The sequence below is a fragment of the Rattus rattus genome, chromosome 1 (assembly GCF_011064425.1).
Source record: "Rattus rattus isolate New Zealand chromosome 1, Rrattus_CSIRO_v1, whole genome shotgun sequence".
Classification (NCBI taxonomy): domain Eukaryota; kingdom Metazoa; phylum Chordata; class Mammalia; order Rodentia; family Muridae; genus Rattus; species Rattus rattus.
This window is the reverse complement of record NC_046154.1, coordinates 241,216,207-241,243,182: the sequence shown is the minus strand read 5'-3', so window position 1 is coordinate 241,243,182 and position 26,976 is coordinate 241,216,207. Positions and strand designations below refer to the sequence as shown.

The 26,976-nt window shown below is 47.7% G+C and overlaps 1 protein-coding gene across 2 annotated transcripts in view; it reads left to right on the top strand.

Moving 5' to 3' along the window:
• The window catches only part of St3gal1 (ST3 beta-galactoside alpha-2,3-sialyltransferase 1), a 68,057-nt gene that overhangs the window by 29,825 nt on the left and 11,256 nt on the right, over positions 1 to 26,976 (top strand). Inside the window, exon 3 of one of the 2 annotated variants that reach the window (XM_032916337.1) lies at positions 15,402 to 15,456. The exons of the other annotated variant lie outside the window; for it this stretch is intronic. The gene's annotated coding sequence lies outside the window, so the exon portion shown is untranslated. The remainder of the gene's footprint in view (positions 1 to 15,401; positions 15,457 to 26,976) is intronic. 2 annotated transcript variants of the gene reach the window in all.

Here is a 26,976-nt window from a genome sequence, read left to right as displayed (position 1 = left end):
ACTATATCTGCTTCCAGGATCTGTCCCCAGACAGAAGCTCATTTTCAACTGAGGACAAACAGACAAAACCTCACCTTTCTTTCTCTCTGTGGAGAGTGAAATAACCTATCCTTTGCTAAAATGCAGATGGCGGACTATACATGCTCACCTGAGTGAGCCAGTGCGGGTTTCAAATCATCAACCCCAGGATCAAGACAATGCTAGTGTGGGATTCAGCTAGTTTTCTTATCTCTCTGGCTTTCAGTTATCCTGGCTAGCCAATGGGGAGTCAGAGTCTGACTGCCTGGGTTGCTCTGAGAGCTGAGCTCACGTTGGGTTGCAGTTCCCCAGTGGCTGTGCCCTGGCCCTCCACACACATGGCTTCCTCTATCTCTTGTTCTCTTCTGTATAGTTCTCTCAGCCCTCTGAGAATCAAGGGGACTCCACCTTCTGTACTAAGCTGGAGAGTTCATGTAAGAGCCCAGTGAACTCTTGGGCCTGTGAAATTTTAGTCTAGGAAACTCCTGTGGGCTATTTTTACCCGGAGTCCTGACTGTGACCTTATGTTTGCCTGTGATTGTAGGCCTTCAAGATAGTCTCTGCTGCCTGAAGCCCAGCACTCTCTATTCTGCTCTGACTTTTAATTCTATTTCACAGAACTCACAGCCACTAGGCCCCAAGACTTTGGAGATGCTTTGTAACACCACAGAAGTCTGGGTAGGAAGGAAGCCATCAGCAGCTTGAACCAAACCTTGCTTCACCCAAACTAAATGCGGAGTCTTCCCATGGGAATTCTGTGGCTCTGGATGACTAGGGAGCCTTAACAGTCCTTGTCACTTCTTTCTACCTTCCCACCTGTTACTCTGGAACAGCCTGTTTGCCCTGGGTGATACCAAACAGTTACTGTGGTTGAGGATCTGGGCTGTCTAGAGACAGAGCTGAGCAGGTCTTTTGGTGTTCACAGATCAGTGTTTCACAGAGATTAATGCCTGAGCTGGACCAACCTTCCAATTCAAGGCTTTTTTCCCCATGGCCAGGCTCACTGTGAGGACCTCAGACTGGATGGGTATGCTTTCTAGTGTACCACTCAAAGCTGTATCAACTCCAAGTTCCCCGTTTATCTTCCCTTCAAGTCCCCCAAGCCTGGTGGACTTCCAGAACATCACTGCTCAGCTATGTGCTGGCTGCAAGTCATTTGCCTTACAAGTTGGCCCAAGGTTGTGTGGAAAGACCTACACATCGGATGCCAAGCTCCAAGGATAAGAAAGCTGAACTTCTCTGAGGCCCTGATAATCACCTGCTCTTAGCTGGTTTATAGTCATTGGCCATCTCTGCTTGCCTTGGCTATGACAAAGACCTAAGGGAAGTGACTTTAAAGTAGGAAGGGCTTTGTAGTAAAGAAGGGACCCATATGATCTGGGAGGCTCACTGTCTCCAGTGGATTCGGGATTAGAATTTAGAGACAACGGTAGGGCTGGTCTCCCTGGAGCAGGGCAGTATCCTCTAGCCACTGGCACAAGGCAGCTTCGGTGATTTGGTTTTGAATTTTAAGTGTTGCTAGGGCTACCTTTCTCACACACTGGTCCTTACCCTCAAATTCCTGGGGTGTCCTTCACCGCTCTGTGCTCCATTGACTTTAAGCTGATCCTCAGAAAGTAGTTCCTAGGCTGCCTCTAACCTGATACTCAGTTTCTAGAAGTCTCTGGTCAAGATCCTGAGAGTGGGGATTCTTCCATCCCACCCCATCCCACCCTATTCTCCTGCCCAGCACAGGACACCACCAGTTTTTAGTGTTCTAAATTAGTTAGACAGTTATATTTTCCAGTCATGAAATTGCTGTGTGGTCACAGAAGGAAAATATTGGAAGGGTAAGAAAACCATGAGAGCTCAAAAAAAAAAAAAAACCCACAAAACAAAACAAACAAAAATAAAGCAGATACCCAGATTCCCATGGGCCACCCCTCCCAGGAAGTAACTGTCTGTCCCCAGTGTTTAAGACTCTTTTACTCCTTGGAGTTCTGGTTCAGTAATGTTTTTTCCCCATGTTCCCTGATTACACACTATAACAGAAAAATTCTGGTGCCATTGGAAACTCTGGGTGTGCTCTGAGGTGTGAGGATGCTGCATAGTCTAGCTGACAGCATATTTGTCCCTGACATACCCGATGACTTCTTTGTTTTCAGATAGAATCTTACATATCCCAGGCTCGCCTCAAATTCTCTATGTCATTGGGACTAGCCTTCAAATCCTCATCCTCCAGCCTCTACCTCCTGAGTGCTAGGATCGCAGCCTGCACCATGCACCACCTCACCCCATACTGATGACTTCCTTACACCAGCATGTGTTGAGACACTCTGACATGGTGCTCGCAAAAATGACAAGATGATAAACATCTCTGCACACCAAGATGATGATACATTGAGCTTGTTCCTGGAATAGAGTCTTAGGAGGTTTTCAGGATGGAAGGGGACAGAGTTTTTCTAGACTTTTTTTTTTGGCCTGGGTGATTGTTCTTTCATGCCAGATGGAAGGCTGTGGTAGAGCAGACCTGGCGAGGACCAGGGCTCCTGGCAGGGACTTGTGGCCCTTTCTGCTGAGCAGGAACCAACCCTAGGTGCTTCAGGCTCAGCAAAGGCAGAGAATGGCCAGCACCTAACTCAGCATCCTACACTGGTGTCTTGGCAGCTGTATGAATCCTTATGGTCAGATCAAGTTTGTCTTAGGGCTAGAATGACTCAGAGCTCTTGGAAGGGCTGACCCGGCATATCTGTGCACCAAAGCTTCTATGCCAGAAAAGGGGCCACCTCCAGGAAGATAGAAGTCCCTAAAGAGTAATCACAAAACAATATCAGTGGGAACCAAAGGTAGCTCTATGAACCCTGTCTCTGGTCCAATTCGGCCTTCTTCAAGAACCTTAGAGACATTGAACCTGTCATGCATTCCTGACTTAATTTGCTTTCTGCTGCTCTTAAAATTTCACCTTGTAGTCAGGTTTGTTCCTGCTATAGTCCTGCTCCACCTATGTCATCACTTGACCCAATGCAAGGGTTCAGGCCTTAGTTAGGGCTGCTATTGCTGCAATGAAACACCATGACCAAAAAGCAAGTTGAGGGAGGAAACGGTTCATTTGGCTGACACTTCCAGCTCATAGTCCAATTCATCATTGGAGGAAGTCAGGACAGGAATGCAAACAGGGCTGAAACCTAGAGGTGATGTAGAGGCCATGGAGGGGTGCTACTTACTGGCTTACTCCCCATGGCTTACTCAACCTGCTTTCTTATACAACTCAGGACTAACACCCTAGGAATGGCACCACCCGCAATGGGCTGGACTCTTCCCCATTGATCACTGAGAAAATGCCTTAGAGCTGGATCACATGAAGGCATTTCCTTAACTGAGGCTCCTTTACCTCTCATGACTCTATCTTGTGTCAAGTTGAGTTGACAAGCAAAACAAGGCAGTACACAGTCCTTCAGCTAGTTCAGTTTTTCAGTTCTAGAAGTGTGTCCTATGCCTTCTCAGAAGGCATTTGTATTACTGACAAAGGGAAACTGACCAAATTCACTAGGCCCTTTTGTCCCCTGGAGTATACAAACACTAAAGACCTCACCTTTGACTCAGACCTTTGGTGCCACTGACAGTTCTCTCCATTGTAACAAGATGTCATGGAGACCAGGAAGGAGATAGGAATTCTCACAAGATGAGGTCCATGCAGGTTCCACCTAGCTCCTAAACCTGCTTCTCTGCTATGTCCTCATACTATAGTTACTTCCTGAGTCCTGTCACTTTGATGCCGCAGCAACACAGTCCCATGCTATTGTAAATGGTTCCATAGCAGTACATCTCCATGATATTGTAAATGTTGTCATAGCAGTATAGTCCCATGCTATTGTAAATTCTTTACAGACAACCATTTTCTTCTTTGAATGCATATGACAACCTCCAGGAGACTGCTCGATAATTTGGGCAGCTCTGGGATTCTCCAGCGTGGGGAATTACTGGTATTTCACAAGCCTGAATGAAACATGTCTTATAGTAGTTCCAGAGGGCTCTTCAGCATGGCTAATGCCTCCTCCCTCTCATTGGTACAGATTACCAGGAACACATCCCAGCCTGCACACAGCATCCCAATGCCTTCACATTTCCACCAAACTGATCGGTGTCACAGGATGTCGCCATCTGTCTTCCTTTGCCTTTTTCCAATAGCTGAGGAAAGGCTCTTTACCTTCTCCACCTCCCATTTGGCCTCAGCTTCCCTCCCACACCACTCACTTCCTCTTGCCCTTCACAAGTTACCTGGACAGATTTAATTCAGCTCTTCTCTCCTGACATATATAGTCAGGTTTACAAGCCTGTCTCTAAAGTCTGGCATGCTTAAGTCTTTTCCACCTATACAGGCTGTATAGTCAGAGGCCTCCACTTCTCTGAACTTTGGGTCTCTACCTGCAAGCTGAGGGTTAAAGGAGCAGGGAGAGTTTTCTTGGGAACTAGGAAGGACCTGACACATACTACAGCTGAGCAGGGGCGAGTTCTTAGACTTGAGTGTTTTGCAGTCCCTCTTGGGCTTCTGGGCTGGTATGCATCACAGCAGAGATGTGTCTGTATGCACAGCCTAGACCTCAAAGGAGTCGCCAGCCTTCCTGGAAGAGAGTATAGCATGAAATGTTGAGTTAATTTGGCTGCTTTTATTTAAATCCCTCCCAAGCTTAGAATTCTACTAGCAGGAAATTAATGGAAGGGAAGGAGTTCCCTATAGGAGCTTTCCTATGTTTCTTGATCTGGGCCTTGATTCTATGCAGAAGGTAGTTATAGGCCACCTTGGTGGTGGCAGAGCTCTCGATGTGCCCTGAGGTCTTTCTGCTGGCCAGAGCATACGTGGGTCCAGCAGAGGAAGAGTGATCCCTCCAGGAGGCAGTGGGAGGGATAGCGGCAAGCTGAGCATTCTGTGTGCCCCAGAGGAAAATAGAGGGGTTAGGAAGGTGAGCACCAACAAGATCATAATGCTACACTTATAGGGGCCAAATTGGCAGTATAGGTGTGATGTGTGTAGGGGAGATAAGAAGAGGATCTCATCTTCCTTCCATGGAAGCCACCAGCCCCTTCCTCCATGAATTTACTGTTGTGAGACAAACTTTTCCTGGGAGACACAGCATGCACAGCAGGAAACCATCAACTGACTCCAGTGTGGATTCAACCAAAGTTCCACTTGGTGTCTCAATGAATTTTATTGGAGTTAGTGCAGGAATCTGGGTGAGGGATTACTTACAGAACAGAAATGTTTCAATGACAGTTGCATCATCAAAGCAGAATAGATGACAGCCATAAAACCTGGTGCACACTGCATAGCCTGCAGGCAGCCTGGCAGTTTGGAGAGTGTCCTTTCTGGTGTTCTTAGTTCCAGGAAGGTCTTCTAACCTCTGCTTCTTCCAGTGAGTTGGCCTTGTCTAAGAATGACCCAATTTGGCTTTGCAGAGGCTTCTCTGGGTGGCTATTTTGTTGGCTCTGCCTTGCTTGGTGACCTGGTGATATACCAGAGAAGCAAGGTTAGGAGTTGGGTGGAGCCTACCTGGACCCCATTGGGGAAATCCCTCCTTTATGGTTTCCACCGCCTCTTATTACAATAGAGGGGAGGGACCTAGAGAATCCAGCTCATTTCAAGGACTTCCTGAAGCTATTTTGAGTTCTTAACTTCCCATCTCACTGAGCTTCTATGAAGGAGGAAATGGAATGTTCCAATCTTGGAGGAAACTTCTACAAAAGTACCCTGTCAGTCTATGTTTGAAGAACATAGGAAAATTTTACAGCTTGCAGAACATCTTTCCTCCCTCTGACCCAGCTCCAGAGATGTTCAAGCAGTCACCAATTTTTGTTGTCAACTGGAAAACCCATTTTGTCTTTGTAGAGGCTATCTGTGTAACTGTTTCCCCATTGACTTGGCCATGCTCCATGACCTGGTAATACACCACAGAACTCAGCAGAAGAGCTGAGTGGAGCCTACATGGTCCCTATCTGGGGACCCCTGTCTCCTTTCTGATCTCCAGGATCTCTTATTACAATGGAGGGGACTGAGAGTCAGAAGGAATCAAACGTCAGAGTCCAAGGTGAAGTGAGACAGCTTAGGATCATATGTGCCTGTAGGCATCAGCTCCAGAGGCAGGAGACCTGAATTCAGGAACTGGTACTGCCTTCCCAGAGCTTTGTGATCCAAAACAAGGAGCTTCGTCACTTGCCTGTCAAAACTGGAGATGACAGGAAGTCTCCGACCTATAGCTCATCTCCGAAGGCTGATGGGTTAATCTGCATGACATATTTGAAACTGTGTACACCTAAGTAGTTAACATTTGCTAGCATACAAAGTACCAAGCATACACTAGGTGACCAGTAAGTACAAGCCCCCATCTGCTGATAGATAAACCAGAAAAGTCCCATTCTGTTCTTGGTTGCGGTTTTTGCAAAAATTTAAGATGCCAGACACCCTTATCCTCACAAACCTCACTCACCTGAGCCCTCAATGCCTCCAGCCTTGCTTTTCTACCCTAGCAAATGTTGGATTGACAGGAATTCGCAAAAAAAAAAAAAGTGTTTTTGCATTCTTGAGATGGGTGCACACTGCCAAGACAGCCAGGTTTAACCCAGGAGCTTGAGAGAATGCTGCAGATTACCGTAGGAAATAGAAAGGCTTACACTTCCTCACCCTTTCTCTGCTATGCTGATAGGCACTTAGGTTTATCCCTTCAAACCCCAATTGGAAAGCTCACTGCCAGAACTTAGAGATAAAGACCTGGGCACTGGCCACTTCGTGCTCTTTCCACGCGCTAATCCCTGTGCTTTCACTATTTCAGCTTGTGATGCCTACCTGATGCCCCCACGCACAAAGAGCGTCTCTGTGTCCAACATGGGACGACGCTATCTGTACTGATGAAAACCTAGGCAGATTTGCACGTCACCTTTACTGCAGTTTTATGCCAGTTGCTTTCCTCATGTGCAACTTTACACTCAAGTCCCATCCCCAGCAGCTCCAGCAGTCTCAACTCGATCCCATCCAGACACATCTACAAAGGAGATGAAAAATGCTGAAACACAGAGATTCCATCAGTGGGTCTTGGGGGAGTCCAGTGACTCCCAGTTGGCTCCCATCAGGGCTCCTGGTGTAAGCATCACCCCTGTTTAAGATTTAGTCTCACTCCTCGTGTCTCAGCTTCAGTCATGCAAGGTGATCAATAAGTTATTAATCTCTCTCTTCACTGCTTTCGCCATCCTTGCCCAAGGGGACCAATCTATTTTTTTCCAGATGAACTGCTCCTGGGTGCAGCCTCTCCTTCACAGATAATTGTTCTCATTTTGAGGGTGGGCTGTCTGCCTACAGGCCTTGCTATTCCTGGAACTCACGGGAATTGCAGGGTTAGGGCCATGACGTATCTTTTTTGCCTCCATTTGTTTGGTTTCAATTGAGAATAAATCTTAGTTATCCCAGGCTGTCATTGAACTTGGGTTTGTAGGCTTGGCTGCCTTTAAACGTCAGCTGATCCTACCTCCATTTGTGCAGAGGTTATAAGTGTGGACCACCATGCCCTGTTTTGGAGATGATAACGATCTAACCCAAGACTTCAAGAATGCTAGATAACCACTGTAATAAGGGAACTACAATCCTGTCTTAGTTAGGATTTTACTGCTATGAACAGACACCATGACCATAGTAACTCTTATAAAGGACAACATTTAATTGGAGCTGGCTTACAGTTTGGAGGTTTAGTCCTTTATCATCATGGCTGGAGGCATGACAGCATGCTTGATAGGCATGGTGTTCGAGAAGTAGCTGAGAGTTCTACATATTAATCAATAGACAGCAGGAAGAGACCCTGAGACACTGGCCTGGCTTGAGCATCTGAGACCTCAAAGCCTGCTCCCATTGGCTTGACACACTTCCTTCTAACAAGGCCACACTTCCTAATTGTGCCACTCCCTTTGAGCCTATTGGAACCATAGTCATATGAGCCTGGCTCTCCCCTGCGTGTAGGCCCAAGTAAAGAACATTTTAGCACAAGCAGCCTCCAAGTGCCTATTGAAAGAGACTACCATGAGACTAAACACTTTTACCTGTTCCACATATACAGCAAGTTTGCAAGTCTTGTCTTCTGAGAACAGTGAGTCGCTTCACAGCTCAGCTCCATCTCCTGACATTTTTCTCAGGCCCTGCCAGGTGCACACACCCCTGTGGCCAGCCTTTTGCAGATATGAGATGAAGGTGATGATGAGCTGCCTGCTGGATCCTCACCTGCAGCCCAGAGAAGTCCTTGGAGCAATGGTTCTCAACCTTCCTAATGCTGAGACCTTTTTAATTCTGGTGCTTCATGTTGTGGTGATCACCAACCATAAAATTATTTTTATTACTACTTCATAACTATAATTTTGCTACCATTATGAATCATAATATAAATATCCATGTTTTCCAGTGGCCTTAGGCACCCCTGTGAAAAGATCCGTTAGTCCTCAAAGGGGTGGCAATTCTCAAGTTGAGAACTGCTGCCTTAGAGGGTAGACAAGAGGCCCCTGATAGTTTCTTCCTGGGATTTACTCTATCTTGGTATAACAACACCTAGCATAAAAGATGGGCTTGGCCTGGGGACTCTGGGGTGTTCAGGATCTCAAGGACAGATGAAACCGTGGAAGGGACATGAAAGTAGGTATCTGAAGAGACTTTGTTCTCAGTAATTTGATGGGTTAATGTCTCTGAATCTGGCAAGAGACATCTTATTTTACCAACCTACAGAGATGTTCTTTCTGCTCAGCTCCCACCATGCATTGCAGGTCTTTCCACCTGGAGGTTCTCTGTCCCTCAATCTTCCTGGTCTCTGCTCCCTGTGCTTCCTGAATTGCTCCCTCTGGAGCTCGGCAAGATGCTCTTCTGGAACCCCTCCCCAGACCCCACCCTCAGACCCCCTGAGTGACTCAGAAGGTATTTATCAGAACTCAGGGTATCAGTCCTGCTCTGTTCCTAAAGGTGAAGAAACAACCCAGAAAGAGCTGGTCATCTACAAAAGACCACACAGCCAGGGAAGCTATGGGACAGGGATTTTACCCAAGGCATTCAGCAGGAACTCTGTTAGGACTTCCCTGGTCTGCACTTTCTACTGGAGCTAGAACGTTGCTTGTGACAGTGAGTCATAGAGAGAGCAGCATGAGCTGTGGCAGTAGCCACCAGCCACCAGGCTAATAAGCACCCGAAGTTTGCCGCCATCGAGGGGCTCTTTTTCTATTTAATTCTGATCAAATTACCTTATTGAATTAGTAGTGCTAATTGGTTCATCGATTAGTACAACCAAGGAGCTATGTTTTAGTTCTGAGGTTGAATTTTAATTAGAACTAGCTGCATGAAGCCAGTAGCTGTGAAGCACGGAGAGACACTTCCATGTCAGCTAACAGATCAGCTGGCAGATGCTGCAAAGACCCTAGCATCTGGACAAGACATAAGAGTTTCACGCTGTCCATCACATCAGGGGGCCGTAGCCTCTACTTGTCTCAGAGACTCAAAGCTCTTCTACGAACCTGTTCACTGTCTACTGGTTTGTATGATTAGACTCAACAAGCAACCAGGACAGAAAGGACTTCATCTTGTTTACAGTACAGCTACCAGGATCAGGAATGGGGCCTGGAATGTACTGGGGAATTCGGTAATTTTTTTTTTTTTTTTTTTGCCAAGTGACTGCAGCCATCTGAAGCCAGAGAACTAAGCCTAAGCCAGGTGTGTGCTGAGGATCTTGTTCTCAGCAAATTCTCTGAACTTGGAAAGGCATCACTTCTGAGGGCTTTTTATCTGATGCTCACAGCTCAGATCGGCCTCACGCTGTGTCTTGGTTCCTCCCAACAGAACTTGACACGGGAGTTCAGAGCATGGGGACTACCTAAAAAGTATTTCCAGAGGGGTCTGGGAGCAGGGCCAGGCAGAAGGTGCTGCAGAGCTCCTGCTGGGGCTAGCCTTTATACTGAGCCACAGCACAGATATGGTCCAATGTTGGGGCAGGGGGACCAGCTTTCTGGGGTGACTGGGAGGTCTGGCCTTCACTCTGATCTGCAGCACAGGGATGACCCTATTTGGGGGGAAACCTTCCTGTTGAGGTGGGCCAGAAGGGAAGGGATTTCTAAGGTGAAGCAACTACTATATGATATGGCAGGAAACTTGAGCAGCAAAGGAGTAAGTGGGGCTTGTTGATCAGGACCCGGTGCTGGGCTTTCTTTGGGTTGTAAATGAATCCAGTGACCCTTGGGGTCACTTCACTGGACAGGCAGGTTTCAGGTGTTTATTTCTCTGGCTGGGATTCAGATACCCAAGGTCCCTTGGGTCCATGTGTATTGTTTTAGAGATGCCAAGTGTAACAGCTTTTGCCCAGGCAAAGGAGGAGTTTGGAAGTGATTCAGAACTTGGGGTGCTGTGTAAACTTCTAGCAGCCCACAGCATACAGGTGGGGTGAGTTGCTCCCCTTATGTGAGCAGAAGACAGCAGGATGAAGCTTGGCAGATCTCCAAATTCCTGGGCTAGCCAGATAAAAGATCTTGCAAGGAGTAAGGGGGTGTCCCATATGTGCCTTCCACCCTACTGTCCCTTCTGTGCTTCTGTGTACCTAAAGATATCAACCTTCCCTTCTCAGCAGCCCTCATTCCCATCCAAGGGCAATATGAACTTTCTACCCAGTGAGCCCCAGAAGAGTTGCTAGAAGCATGTGTGAAAGCTATATCAATTTAGATCCACCCCCTTGTGCCTGTCTTCAACCCTCACACATCAGTCACCCCAGTCTGTCTATCCCTGAGCTCTCCTTTGCTTGGCTCGGTGTTTATGTGCTCCTCCTGTAATCCTAATAATTGCCTTAGAACACAGGTCCACCTTGCATTAGAACACAGACCCTCCACTATCCCTCTCCCTCTCTCTCCTAGAATCAGGCCACACCATGCTACAGCTCTCTTAATTTAGGAGTATAAACCCTACCTCATTCTCAGGAATTCAAGGCCATTTCCTTCAGGACTTGCATCATGTTATATATGGCTGCTCTCTCTTTCTCTCCTACTTCAAGGCTCCACCATGGCTGCCCATGGTCACAAGGCTCTCCTAATAAAGTTCTGAAGGGTAATTTTGTGTCATCTCTTTTCTGTGAGCTTGCCGTAATTCCTAACACTGCCCTTCTTTTGCAGGTAAGGAGACAGGGTCAGAGAAAGGAAGTGACTTTATTCATGGCCACTGAAGGGCTAAACATCACAGTGGGCAGATTTTTACAAATCAGATGCTTGGTGGTAGGAAGTAGCTAGTGCCCTGGACCTTTCAGCTTTGCTGTATACAAACAATACCTAATGCTTAACTCTAGTAAGGGATTTTGCTCATGTGGCAAATGAATGTTATCTGGGGGCTGTGGCTCAGTGCTACTCTGGGAGTTTTCTCAGCCTTGACCAGGCTGAGGGTAGTCACTAACTGGGACATGACTAGCTTCTATGATACCTGAAAGGACCACCCAATCCCATCTGTACCTTCTGCCAGAGATGTCACATCATTTTCAGGGCTGTTTGACCTTGGTGGGTTGATGGTGTATTGCCCTCTCACAAAGTGGATGGGCTAAGAGACTAACAAATGTTTTCACAGTACCTTTGTCTACAAGCCAGCTGGTTGTATAGCTGGATGCCCATGTCTTACCTATACCTCTGTCACTTGGCTGCAGTGTAACTATCAACATCGTGATCTTGTACCTCAGCTTCCCCATCTTAAGGTGGGCTTATTGCTAGACCTTTGCAATCCCTTGCTGGGGGGTAATCATAAAAAAATGCCATCAGCAACAGGTTTACAGGACAGAAATGAGTTGTGGAGATGTGTGTAGAAATTCAAAGACAAGGTGTTAGTGCTAGATCTGGTTAAGATTCCTCCAAACTTGCAGATGTCTCTCCCTCCTTCCTTACAGCCTTTCTTTTCTGTCTGGGTATAACTCTATCCTTTCATGTTTTCTGGTGCCACATGTAGTCTTGTGGGAATTGAGGCTGTTTAACACATAACCTCCCTATGGCACACTATCATTAACCATTGAAACAATGACTAATTCTAATTGTCCTTCTCAACATCAACTTCCTTATCTGGGAAGCAAGCAAGCACAAGAAAATGGGAAATGTGTACCATCTGGCCCAGCGCAGGTGACGATGATGGTGGTGACTAAGCAATGATGATGGTGACGGAGGTGAGGTGATAACAGTGGTGACCGTGGTAGTGGTGATAGCTGTCATGATGATGGTGACAGTTATCTTGATGGTGATGACAGCTCAAGATGGATAATCGACCTGATGTAGTCTAGAATAACCTGATAAAGGGGTATAGATTAAGTTGGTCTGAGGGCTTATCTACAGGGGATTGTCTTGATAACATTAATTGATGTAGAAAGATTAGCTCACTGTGAATGGCACCATTCCCTAGGTAAGGGAGTAAATAAAATAGGGCAACAAATGTATGAACTGAGGATTTCTACACTGTCAGGTCTCAAAGAAACTGGAGGTGCCTATTAATATATCAAAGCAGATTCTGGCCACCAGTCTCTCTCAGCCTCAAAAGTACCTGTTACAGAGTTGGGGCTCCTCTCAGAACTTCTCACTCCCACCCCCTACTCTAAACATCTCTAACCCCTGAGCTCTGCCTCTCTTTCCTAGCTTCCCTTTCCTATTTAACTCACCATTTTGGCTCTTTGCTTTCTTAGTTCTCTTTGCCCTCTTGGTCTTCTTTTGTATCCCTCTCTCTTCTCTTCCTCTCTCACTCTTCCTTTCTCTCTTTTCTCTCATGGTCCCATGTATTCTGCTGGCCATGCTCAGTCTGGACTCTTTCAGACGCCTCCCTCATATCTACAATGAAAACCTTCTTGTCAACCATACCTAGAAGTGGTCATGTCCTCATTTCATTCAGGCACCAGATGGATAAAGTGAGGACATGGCTACTCTGAGATGTGGTTGGGGGGAAGGTTTTTCTTGGAAATGTGATGGGGAAAATAGCCAGAGGCATCGAGAAGAGTAGAGAGCAGGGAGAGAAACTTGGAGACTAAACATGGCCAGCAGAATAGAGTAGAAACATGAGGGTGGGGGAAAGAAGGAAAGGAGATAACCAAGAGAGAGGAAGATGAGAGTGGGGGGAGGGAAGGAGACAGGGGGAAGAGAGAAGAGAGGGAGAGGGGAGGGGGGAGGGAGAGGGAGAGCAAGGGCATGGCTGAAATGGGTTTTAAAGGAATAAAAAGATAGGAGTGGTATGAACGTTTGAAGATTGGAGAAGTCAAACTAACCACAGGCATGCATCCATTAATGTCTTGCTCTCTCCTCTTGACTGACTGTGATATAACCAGCCCCTTCAATTTTCTGTTGCCTTGACTTCTTCTCAGTGATGGGCCATAATCTGGAATTGTGATTCCCAACAAATCCTTTATTCCTTAAGGTGCTTTAGCAGGGGCATTTTATCCGAGCATCAGAAAAGAAACTGAGACAGATGGTCACCACAATGATGGTGGTATTCCTTTGGATCATGATAGTGATGATGGTGGCAATGTTTCTGATAATAACCACGGTAATGGTGGTGAGATGATGAGCTGATAGTCACATTTGTGATGATGATGATGATTTTGATGCTGATGGTGATAGTTGCAATGAGTACAAAGCAGGGAATAACTATTTGCACTGTCCAGTAATAATGTTTGTGATGAGAGCGGTGGTGGTGATGTTGGTTGTGGTTATGACCATGATGGTGGTGAGGATGGTCTACAGCCTTTAGATAGCATTTATCATACACGTCTTAAATGCTGTCTTTATTTTGGTCTCTGAATCATCCCACCCACCCATGGGAGGTAAGCACTATTGGCATTCCTTATGGATGGGAAAATTGAGGGGTAACCACACACTGTGGCTCACTGAGGGTGTGGAGCCACTGAATGACAGCCCCAGACATCTGGATCCATAGCTAGTGTCCCTAAGCACACATGACATGAATGACAGCCCCAGACATCTGGATCCATAGCTAGTGTCGCTAAGCACACATGTACCATGAACATCCTGGGCTCTGGGTCATCCGCTCTTGATGACAGCCCTCAGCTAACCCAGATTCAAGGCCGCTGAAGTAGTCTAGTAAAAGAAAACGAAGGGCTTCGCCTCTCAGAAAGTTATTTCCCTCCTGGCAGGAGGAATAGCCCAAGGGAGGAGCAGTTGTTCAGTACGTGATGTTTGGGGATGTCTCCATCCCTCTCAGAAATTAAGACACAAGCTCAGCCAACCATCAGGCCTCCCTCATTCTCAAATTCAACTTCTTCCCTCTACAAACTACGAACTATCTGTTTCCTTTTTCCCGCAAAAGAATTGTATAGACTCAAAGCCTCTTTAGGCCTCCTGCCCCAGGGTGACCTAAGACTGTTAAGCTTGGGCCAAGGCCTTTCAAGCCATGTTCACCTGCAGCAGCCTCCACACTCAGCTGACTCTGTAATTCCCACTGCTACAGGGAAGTTATGGGCACTGGGACAGTCCATCTGTCCCATTCTTTCCATTCTATCTTATTTAAAGGATGATTGTTGAGACACTAAACAAAGGGGCTATGTGTCACATGTCCCTCATGATGGACACACATTAACTGAAGGGTGGAACTTCTGCCTTCCCTGGAATTAGAGACAAGCAGAATGCAGGCACGGGCTACTCATCAACTAAGTACATGGCAGAGGAGTCCCTCCCCCACCCCTGAAACCTCTAAGAGCTCTCCTCCCCCCTGCGCTGGGTTTCTGTCATGTTCAGAACCCACCTAATAAATCTCTCACCAAAAAGGTCAACCTGTGCCTGGACCCCCAATTCTGAGACCCTTACAGAACTTCCAGCAGGCGCCTGAATCAGAGGTCATAACCTTTCACCTAAGACCCTTATCTCCAGCTCAGGCTGTGACCTCATGGTTCAGGTGAAGCTCACAGTCTTCCTGCTGCCGGCTTCCTGTGAGGCTGCTATGCCCTGGAGGTTAGAATGTGTGCTGGGCCCACAGGAAGGGGCTATTCCCTGCTCCCATGGCTACTTCCTGCACTAGTCATCCCCCGGGAGTGGGAGGAGCTAGACCAGCCAACATCCCCAGGTAGTTCAGGCTCTGGGGCAAGTGCTCCACGTTTAACATTTTGGAACTGAAAGTGGTCTTAAAGGCCTGGTCCTCAGAGCTTGGCTGTTTCAGTTTCAGACAGAAGTCGAGACATATGGCTCTCTCGGTCTGCCAGTGCTGTTTTAGGTACGTATGTGTTAACCCTAGCACTGAATGGTTAACAGGGCCATCACTCCACTTCACAAGTTTGTGTTTGCTGTATAAGGCCCAGCTGGGCAAACTGTAGGAACCCTCTTGTTGGTCCTACAAGCATCTGCCCTCTTGATGGTGAAGCTGAGCCCTTGTTTCTGTTTTCCAGATGAAGAAACTGAGAATTAAAGAGGTTAAGGAACTCCACTGATGTGGCACTTCCGGTAAGCACTCCATTCTCCTTGACTCTAGAGACTCTGCTCTGATCGTCTGGGATGTTGTGGGGCTGATTGTATCCTCTACCAAAGGCTGGGCTGTGGCTTTTGTGATGTGACCTCATGCAGAACTGTGAGTTTATCGGGAAAAGTTTTAGGGCCTTTAACTGGGATTGGGGGGGTGCTGGTGTGTGGTTAGGACACTCCAGAACTCCAGTGTTCTGGTGTAAGGGATGAGTCCTAGGTGACTGACAAGAATCCGTGTCCCCAAAATGCTCTCTGAAGATCCAGCTCTCTAGGAAGCAAGACCCTGAGCCCACAGAGAGACCAGGCTCCTCCTTGTGATTTCATCCCATCCTACCTCAGCCCTCAGAGGTGCCCACAGATACTTCTCACGCCCAGTGACACAGTCTTGGGTGGTTGGTTAGACAGTTACACTACTAGGTTGTTTTGGTTTTTGCAAATTGATTTTTGCAAAGCCAAAGGAAAGCCATCCCCGGAAACAACAATTTGCTCAGCCGGGGCCAACCAGAAAAACCAAACTCCAGGCTTAAGGTCTCAAGGTTGTAGACTGCTTGCCCCAAGCGGACACTGCTGTCCGACCAGCTCCTTGTCCACTGAGGTCTCAGCACCTGAGAAGTCTGAGATTTCTCAGCCCTTATGAGGCAAAGGCAGGAAGAAAATGATTCCCAGCCCTGAGTGCTCTCCTGTGTCCCAAGTCACTGTTGTCAACTAGGGCCCAGGGCAAGCCAGATTAGTGAGCTCTGATCCCACAGATCAGCAGGGGACACACAGAAAAACATGTAAGTTGAGTGACAGTGTCTGTCATCTCATGGTTAAGGTGGGAGGGGAAATGCCACGGAGCCAGGGAGTGAATCAAGATGGCTTTAAGGTGTTCAGGAGGACTATTGGGCAGAATCACACATTCAGGTTATGGTAGTGACTCTGTCAGTAAAGTCCTGCCTCATGAGGGTGAAGACCTAAGTCTGATTTCTATACCCCACGTTTTCAAAAGCTGGGTATAGTGACCCATGCTTGCTCTCTCAGCACCAGGGACACAAGACAAGCAGATCCGGGAGGTTCGATGGCCAGCCAGCATAGCCTACTTGATGATCTCAGGGTCCCTGTCTCAAAACTCAAGGTGGTTCTGTCATTGACCTCTGGCCTCTGAGGGTGTACCTGTGCACACTCATGGACATATATGTGTACCTGCATAGACACAAAATAACAGAGTACAGTGAAGAACAAGTGGGGGTAAGGAAACTGCTCTAAAAGCAGCAGTGTGTGCAAGGCCCTGAGGCAGGGATATACTTGATCTCCCATTGGCGTCTTCCACACCTTGGTTCTCTGTGTGTTCAGTCTCCCCTTTTCCCACCAACACAGCAACCATTCCTCTCTATCTTCCTCTGTCTGTCATCTCCAAGTGTCTATAGGATTAGGAAGGAACAAGAAACCTCAGACAATGGAATGACAACAGGACAAGGCTGTCTCTTAACAGGAAGCTATTAGCTGGTCCTTACAGTGCCCTGCCCTAAGTGAAATTCGAAACGACTTCATTTTGTTGCTTTGCTTTCGTTCTCAAAAATACATTTCAGAGATAGGACTGTGAGGCCTCTGCACATCAGTAAGCCAGACCCATAATTCCAAGTGGAGCAGAAGGCTCAATTCAGAAAGCAAGGCTGAGTGGATATGGGGTACTGGCCTCGGAGAGAGAGGACCAGCAGGCAGAGGCTGGTGATAGAGGGGTGCAGAGGCAGCTGGTAGGCATGGCTTCTACCCAGGTCTTCTTCTCCAATAAGTGGTGACATTGGTACCTGCCAGACACCCACCGTACACTTCCTACAGCTGGTCACACTCTAAGTGCTATGCTCAGACAGCCAAGGACCCCACAGTTTAGCCTCAATGTTCCTACAGACTGGTGGACATCCCTAGACTGGTTCCATCTTCTCTGTGAACCTCAGATGTTAAAGCAGGGAGGTGGTGCCATTGGAGCGTTTCTCCAATCCAGAGATGTGACAGAGCTTGTCTCTGAGGTCTGTAGCAGTGAGCAGGAGAACAAGTCTGGCAGCAATCCAGGTCTTGGTTTCCAGGTCTCGCGCTCTTAGCAAAGAAATACCCTGCAAACTACAAACTATGACACTCCTGTCTAAGGCTTGCAGGCTGGAGCTTTGGGCTAGCCTTGTATCTCCAGAGCCTCCATCGCCTGGGGATTCGGAGACCGAAATTCCTTTTTGGGAATAGTTGAGCAGTTCTTTCCTGGAAGCCCAGAGGGAATTATTAAACCTTCCATGAACTGGATTTCAATCACCTGGAAAAAGAACCATCAGAAAGCCATTCTGCCCGGATCCAGGCTTGGAGGGCCTGGAAGTATTTCATAAGGAACAAGCCAAAACTGCAGCCTGGTGAGATGCAACCTCAGGGGCAGGCTGTGGCTTTGTCAGCAGGCCTGCTTAACTGAGCATCATCAGATTAGCCTGATCCCATGTGCTGGATATGAAACAAATCCTCATGAAGGTCAGGAACCCAGTCTCCAGCACAGACTCAGACCCTGGTTACAGGAGGGTCAGACCTGGGATAAGGAGACTGCTGGGTAGACAGCAGTGTGTGCAAAGGCCCTGAGGCAGGGAATGTGCATGGTACCCCATTGCCCTCTTCCAGCTTGACTAATCTGTGTGTTCATGTTTCCCCCTGCCCCACCATCACAGCCACCACTTCTCTTTATTTTCCTCTGTCTATCATCTGCAAGGGCCTATCATATTGGATGATGGCAGGGAACAAGAGAAATGTGTCATATATGAGTTGAATGGGGACAGAACAAAGGTATCTCTAACAGGATGCTCTTTCTGAGGATCCTTCATCCTAACAGCCCTTCCGCGTTGGCCATACTGCAAAGAGTTCTTTCTCGCAGTCTCAGAAATGTAAAAGTTTAGAAATTTCCCACTCACTGTCTTGTGTGTTCTTCCTCCCCAATATCTGCCCAGAATTCGTTGGTTTACTGTAGTCCTGTTGATACAGATAACTTTATTTTTTCAGTCAGGTCAGTTTGTTTCGGGTGCCTTCTATGTAATAACCCAAACATCCCAAAGACCCTGAGGAGGGCTAGAGACCTCAAAGCTTCAGAGGAAGGCAGTGCTGAGACTCAGGGTGCTTCAGCTGGGAAGAGTCAGGGACAGAGATCCCTTCTGTCACCAAGGTATACCTGGAGTAATTTTATTAATAAAAATATTTGAACATATGGGTAGGATTGATGTGATGGTTTGTATATGCTTGGCCCAGGGAATGGCACTATTAGGAGGTATGGCCTTGTTGAAATAGGTGTGTTACCATGGGCATGGGCTTAAGACCCTCACCCTCACTGCCTGGAAGTCAGTATTCTGCTAGCAGCCTTCAGATGAAGATGTAGAACTCTCAGCTCCTCCTGCACCATGCCTGCCTGGACATTGCCCCGTTACCACCTTGCTAATAATTAGTTAATGCTAATAACTTCTGAACCTGTAAGCAACCCCAATTTTTTTAAACATGTTTTTAAGACACACACACATAAACTGACACGTTCACATTTACACACACTCACACTCACTCACAAACACACATTCACACACAGACTTGTACATGCTTGAACGTTTCAAAGTCCAGTTTTTCTACCTGTTGGTTTGTTCCCTGACAAAAGTCAGGAAGGATTAAAAGAGGGAAGGTGACAAGGGACAAAAAATGGACAAAAGGAAATGTTAAAGGTCCACTCCTGTTTAGAACTATTCTTCATTTTGCATAACCATACTGTGCCCTCCCTCATGTGCCTCATGCCCATGTTCGTGTTCTCAGGAAAGATTTGTACCTTAAATTGTCTAAATAAGACATACTATGAAAGAGGCCATGCAGAGACACTGACTGACCAAGTTTCAGCAAGGTTCAGGAGATGTTTCTCACCCCAACCTGTGTGTTTCCCCTCATCTAGAACATATGTGCCCTCCTACTTTCCAGCCCTGGCATCTCTCTGAGAGCCAAAGGGAGCGGCCAAACTTTCACCATGGGTGCTAGGAGGAGATAAGAGGACATCTGTATATTTTAAAACAAATGGACCAAAACATGATGCTCTTTTTTTAAAAGACTTTTTAAAGAACTATTTATTTATTTTATGTATTTGATTATACTGTTGCTCTCCTCAGACACACCAGAAGATCCATTATAGGTGGTTGTGAGCCACTGTGTGGTTGCTGGGAATTGAACTCAGGACCTCTGGAAGAGCAGTCAGTGCTCTTAACTGCTGAGCTATCTTTCCAACCCAACATGATGCTCTTAAAACTCTGTGTTCCCTATAAAGAGGTTCTTTAATAGGTAGAAGAGATGCACAATCCAGTCCTCTCACTGATCCCCTATACTCAGAACTTGCAACTCAGGTTGCATGGTGGGGGCATAAAAAGTCTATATTAAATACCTACGTGCCAGGTGCCTGGGTCTGTTCCCACTGCACCTCCAGCCATAACCGATACTAGCTCAAGACACCTCTCTCCTCCACACATGCTTCCTCAGTTAGACAGAGAGGGTAGATAGCATCTGTGGTCACTTTGGGAGGTTCAGGACAGGGTGGGATGACGCTCCCTTTTCCACAGACTTCCTGGGGTAGGAGACTGGTCTAGCCCAAGAAGAGACTCAGCAGAAAGAGCATGGGCTCTGCAGCCACGCTGGTTAGCCAGCCAGCCTTTTAGCGTAACTCTTATAAGATGTTCCATACTGGAGCAAGTGATCCCCTTTTCTGAGCTCCATTATCCTGATGCATAAAGCAGACACATTGACAGATTGATTGGATGGAGCTGAATGGAACTGCCTGAGTTCTGCCTGGGGCCCAGAAGTGCACGGGGACCAGAGAAGGGGCAGGCATGTTAACACCGTCCTGGAAGCAGGGCCTGCATTTTCTCACTCTATTCTAGCGGACAGTGAAGGGACTGTTATATTGTCTCCTCCATGGAGCAGGATGGCCCTGCAGCTGACCCCAGACCTAAGAGCTGTTCTCTTAGTGAGTTTTTCCATGAACCCTGAAGCCTTCATGTAATGATTGATGAGGAAGGGTCTCTGTGACCACACACTACACCAAGGATTCATCAAGTGACATGGTTCTATCAGAATGTCTCTGACCCACCCCCCAAGCATGTAGTATCCATTACAGGCCTTGGCAGCATGACCCAGGAGTCATGTCTGTCTTCGACTGAAAGCTTGTCACTCACAATGTGTCAGGGAATTATGTCCTCAGACCTTCCTATCTCCATGTTCCCAGTATACTAAGAAAAAATGAGCTCTGAACTGCAAGATTGAGGTTCCCAGAGTCACTCAACAGAGCAGGCTATATAACAAAGACAGGGCCCTGTGCTGTCCTCCACTGCATACGTCTGCATCACTGTGCTCAGGCTCCTCCAACAAGGCTACACATGGAGGGACATTAACAGTGGCATTTCTCTCCTGGCTGCTGCTTTCTGAGCTCTTTGCTTCTCCACTGCTAGTCTGACAGTTCTACTCCAGCCTGGTATCCCAGTTCTCCAAGAGGATTGCTCAGTGGTCCTTTAGCTAGGGTAATGTCCCTTATTTCCTGAGTTTAGGAAAGATATCAACAGGCAACTTGGGTGCAGTAAACTGTCAAGTGGAAGGGTGGCTCTTTCTGATGAGCTTTTGTTCACCTCAGGGGCTAGGCAGCGTCATCTAAGACCCCACTACACAAAGGGACATGCCCGAACCCTCCATAGCAGTGGACTCTCACAGGTACCTGCTGGTGAATGCAGGACTCTGTACCATAGCACACTAGCCCATCCCAAGCACACTAGCAGGAGTCCCTGCCTCTACCAGAACCATCTAATGCCTTTGGAATCAAAATTAAAGTGTTCCTGTGAAAATCAAAGGACAATGCAGGAAGAACCCTCGGAGTCACCTTTCAGCTCTTTGAAGCTTAGCTCTGAGCAGCCTGGCTGAGACTTCTCACTCACATGAGCATCTGGGAAGCAACTGACAGGTCCAGGGGCCACTGTGGTGGGGTGGAGGTTCCTGAGCGGCCTTTCCTGTGCTGTGTTTGCTACTCCATCCAAATCAGGAATGCCCTTTCCTTTGAGGACCTGTGTACCTGGGTACCCAGACAGCAGGATTCCCCAGGCTCCCAGTCCTGTTCTTCACTTCTCCTGCTGTTTGCAAATCGTGACACTCCAAGTTGAGCACCCTTCCATCCCCATAAGAAGATTTGTGGACTTAAATTCCTTTTGTTCTGCTGAGAATATGAAAACACAACCTGACCGTCCCCCATGTAATGCTAATCCTGGTTAATCAGGCTTCTCGTGGAGTCTCTAGACTGTGTCCTGAATCGCTATCCGTGTTTCAAGGGAGGTTTTGCTCCCCCATCCTCCCAGCAAGGAAATCAGCAAGAGGGGCAGGTAGGAGAGCCCAGAAAGAGACTTGCAAGTGTAGCCACAGGCTCTCCCATGTGCTAACACTTCTTGGTTATGGAGAAATAGATGAGTGTACGGGATGGATCATGGAACCCAAGGACTCTAACAAGATAGACTTGTGCAGTCTCTGAGATGAATTAAAGCCACTCTCCAGCCTCCTCAGAATGTCACAAGCCCCCTCTACACTCCAGCCTTGTATGTCACTGTAGCCCTGATGATTCTCAGACACTGACCTTGTTTCCCCTTTGCCTTCATCTCGAGTCCACATTTCCAAATACTCCAAGGCCAGTCACTGTCTACTGGCCAAGGCGCCCTACAGGGCAACCAGGTCTCCCTAATCCTGACTAGTATTTCCCCTAAATGCTGTGATGAACTTCATTCTTACCCTTCATCCCTCATCCTTACCAAGCCTCAGCTGTCTGCAGAGCGGTTTGTTCCAAGGCACCTTTCTTGAGCTGTCACGGGTCAGCCATCTTAGAGTCACTTAAGTCTTTGGAGAGGTCTCTTGCGAGGCACCGGCCCCTCCGAGTGGATTTAACATAGAGACTGTCAAGATACTTCCTGGCTCTGGCCTAGTCTGTGGCTTCATCATTTACTGGTGATGATGACTCACCCAGGTGTGTCAGTTACTTTTCTGTTGCTGAGATAAAGCACTGTGACCAAGGCAACTGATAGAAGGAGAGTTTATTTGGGATTATGATTCTAGGTAGTTAGGGCCCAGGATGATGGAGCAGAGGCAGTAGGGGGCAGGCATAACAGCTGGAGCAGAAACTGAGGGCTTATGTCTTGAACCACAAGCAAAAACCAGACAGTGAACTTGGATTAGGGTGAAGCGTTAAGCTCTCAAAGCCCACCTCCAGCAAGGAGGTATCTCCTAAGCCTGCCAAACAGAGCTGCCCGCTGGGAACCAAATGTTCAAGTGCCAGATCCTACAGAGGACATTCTCATTCAAACCACCACACCTATGTTCAGAAGGGTCTTGCAGGTTTCCCAGGGACAGGCAAGACAGCATGACACTGAAGGACCGACTTAGGAACCAACAGAGCCCTTCCTACCCTTGACCCAGAGCTAGCTCCTTTATTCAAGACCTCACCTTGCATTCTATTGAACAGGGCTGACTGGAACTGGTGTTCCAGGTGGCTTGTGAAGGCCAGCTTCTCAGAGCCCAACTTCCTCCTTTACAAAACAGGGATCCAGAAAGTTACTCAGAGATTCTCTGGCTGCTTGAACTTCATGTATCGGTTGCCTTTCTCACTGATATGACAAAATGTCTGGCAGAAGGAACTTAAGAAAGGAAGGGAGGTATATTGGTAACTTTATGCTGCTGTCCTCAAGAACTCTGAACAAAAGCAACATTTACAAGAGATGTGCTTCCTCCAGCAAGTCTCAACCTCCTAAAGATTGTGTAACTTCTCCAAACAGTGCCACCAACTGGGATCCAAGTATTCAGATGCATGATCCACTTTTCACTCCAACCATCATTAGAGGGCTCGTTTTGGCTCACAGCTGGGGTACAGATCACCTAGGCAAGGGTAGCACAGTGGGAGGATAGGGAAGTGATTGAATGCATTACTTCCGCTGTCTGGAAGCAGAGAGGAATGAATGCTAGCACTAAGCTGACTTTCTCCTTCTTATTCAGTCCAGTATGATGTCCCCTATACTCAGGATAGGTCTTCCCAGCTCAGTTAAACCCTCTAGACAACCTCTTTTATAGAAATTCTTTAAAAAAAAAGTGTGTGTGTGTGTGTGTGTGTGTGTGTGTGTGTGTGTGCTCGCGCATGCACACGCGCACGCATGTGTGCATTGCAGGTGCCTGTAGAGGTCAGAAGTGGACATAGATCCTTCACAACTGGGATTACACACAGGCATGTGTATGGTGTCCGCTGTGGGTTCTGGAATTCAAACCCCGATCCTCTATAAGAGCAGTAAGTGCTCTTAACCTCTGAGCCATTCCTCCAGCTACCTCCTTCCATATTCATAAGATTGATTGTACTTCCATGGTAATTCTGTATCTAGTCAATTTGACAAGGAAAAGTAGCCATCACACCCGGGCATACTATGCACAAAGGCTGTTAGTGGCAGCTCTGTCTGGGATGGGCCAGCCAAGTACAGGTAAAATGGAGAGTCATTTGGGACACCAGGCTTGGTTGGAAGAGTCCTGGGGATCTGTAAGGCCAGCAGCGAGGATCCTGTCTGAGAGGGAATGGAAGGAAAATGAGCATTCCTCCGAGACCAGTCATTTGAAAAGATGAGAAAAGGGAGGAGGTGTGAGACCTCAGGCACTTAGGGAACCCATTCTGGCTGGAACCCTGAAACCAGAAAGCTTCAGGAAATCAGCACAGAACACATCAACCTTCAGACATAAGTGTGAAGCGGCCTGCAAGTCACCACCATAAAGGTAGGGCAGAAGAAAGGCCTCACTTCTTGTGGTTTTATCAAGCCAGACATCAACTAGTTGACTCCAGAGCTGTCTGAGCAGGGAAAGCTCAAAACTGAGATTTTTGAAGCCCAAGCCCTGCATCGCTGGTTGGAGAAGGGATATGGAGGGGAGTAGGCAAACCCCCCAATGTGGTAGACAGTGACCCAAACTGGGGTCCAGGTCAGCAAGAAGCAGGGCCCCCTAAAAGTCCTCGGTTGGTATACAGCAGTGTCACCTTTGAGTAGGAGTCAGGCATTTTACAAGCAGATACCACCCTAACGCCTGGCTGCCCCAGTTGTACTGGGGAACACTATCAGGGAGGAAGCCAGTCACCTAGTGTCAGCTGAGAAGTCCTCAGCTGCTGGTTATGGATGGCCCAGGAGCCAAAGCAAGTGGCATTCACTGCCAAAGTTGAGCTCTAGGCAGGAACTTCCCAGCTCTGACTCACTGAGCCATGGGTTCTCCAAATGAGGGATTAAAGCAGAAATGAGGCACACCCCTGCATGAGAACACAGAAACCCCAGATCCTTTCCAAGCCAGCATCTTCTTCCTGGAATTTTTTGCTTAGCACAGAGTACATGTGCCAGAGACAGGAAAGGAAGGAGGTGGAGGGGTGTCTAGGCTTTCTGTTTCTAAGTCTGAGAAAGCACCATGAGGAGTAGGAGCAAGTTCAAATTCATGGTTCAGTACCTTTGTACATGAATTCAGTCAGAGGCTTCCCCACTAAGCCTCAGTCCCATCACCTGTGCATTGGTGGGGAAGATAACTTATTTCTGTGCACGTTAGATGCCCGGAGGGTCTGCTCACACTTCCCATAGACCCTTAAAGAGGTGTGATTGCTCTGCCTTATGGAGCAGACCCACCAGAGAGCTAGAATGACTTACACAGGGCCTCTCACCTAGGAAAGATGGGCTGGATATGCCCCAGAGACCAGGGCACGGGGCCATTCGGAGGCCAAACAGGTGGCGGCTGGGACCCTGATTTGCAAAGTACAAAGAACAAGTTGGCTGCATCCAACCCTGGGGCCCAGTGTTATAAGGAGTGAGGCCTCTCCTGGGGTGTGTTACTCTTATCTGTGTGCCCAAGTATGAGGGAAAGGGAACAGGTGAAACAGAGAGGTGGAAAGTGGAAGTAGAGCCTCTGTGGAGGAGCTCCTGGGGAGTCAAAACTAGCTGCTGGCTCACTGGATCAGTCTCACTGTTTGGCTATTCTGTGATTCTGGGGCCCCTAACACACCTTACACACGTGCACACACACACACACACACACACACACACATGTACGCATGCACGCACGCACGCACGCACTATGTGTTAGGACCCCTTTTCCCCAGGGTCCTCAGAAATCACCGAAGAGTCAGGTGACACCACCTGGAGGAACTGAGACAGGGTGTCCCTGGCTTGTATTCTTTTTGCCTGGTATCATTTGGTCCTTTAAGTAACCTTGCCCTTGAGACAGTCCAGGGATCTCATTGGGCAGCACTGTACAATGGAAGCATCTGGTATTCAAGGAATAGAAACGGCAATGACTTGTGTAGTATTTGCACTCAGTGCTCTGAGTTGGTCACCTTTATGTCAGTCATTCCCCATTGGCCTGGAGGAACAGTGTTTCAGGAAGCAAGGATCAGAGAAGTTCAGGGCCTGACCCACAGCACACAGGAACTGCGTAGTGTGCCTTCTGTGACTGTTTTTACTCTGGTACTGTTGGCATGGCTCCACCGAAAACCTTCTCTAAGAAGACTAGGTAGCACGGAGCAGCCACTGGCCATGACAGGACTTGGGAGCATTTTGAGCAAGGCTCTCCCTTCTCTGTAGCATGTTGGAGGCGTTTCACTGGCCTGGGTGTTGCTCTCTGTTTTCTGGTTCTGCCATATGGAGCCAGCAAGCCAGAACCCAGACGCCTGGAGAGGGTCTACTTTTCAGTGACAAGGACAAGATTTGGCCAGAAGTCATTGGGCCATGAGTCAAGGCTGCCGTGAGAAGAATGCCTGACATAGAGATAATACACAAGCTGTTTCTAAGCCCGTCTGGGCAGGGCAGGAGCTGTTGAGGGCCCAGTTGTTACTTTGACCCTTCCTGCCTAGTCTTCTGCTCTGGTTTATAAACAGAGGAGATCACTGGAGGTCATTGGAGCCTTACCATCTGACACAGGTTCTAACACAGGTAAGACCCTCCCCGCCTACCCCTACCTCACTCCACCCTGTCCAAAAGTAGCTGCAAAGCAGAGAGTTCCAGGTCAAAATAGCCCAGGCCTGAAGTGGGGCTCTGAGGTGTGGGGTTCTAAGAGATGGGAGATGAAGTAAGGCAAAGAGGAGAGATAAAGTAGAGATGAAGCTGCCCGTGTCGTACACCAGATGCATACTTACTCCCAGGACAGCAGCAAACCAAACAAAGATATGATTGAAAGGGTGGAAAGATAGATGAAATTTTTAGACACTAAGTCCAACACTGAGAGGCTGTGTCCATAGGAAAGGAAACCCTGGGGTAAGGGACTTAGGCTCTGAACCATTTTCCCTCACTGCCAGGTATCTGTTCATGTGTAAGTTGTGGAGGTTCGTAGTTTAAGAAGCAGGAAACAGCAACTGAGAAACTTAAAAAGCTAAGCTTCGAGCTCTGGCCATTGTCTTGGGTCCTTTTATGTTTGTTTGGTTTGGTTTCGGTTGTAACAGTGCACTGGCCAGGAAAC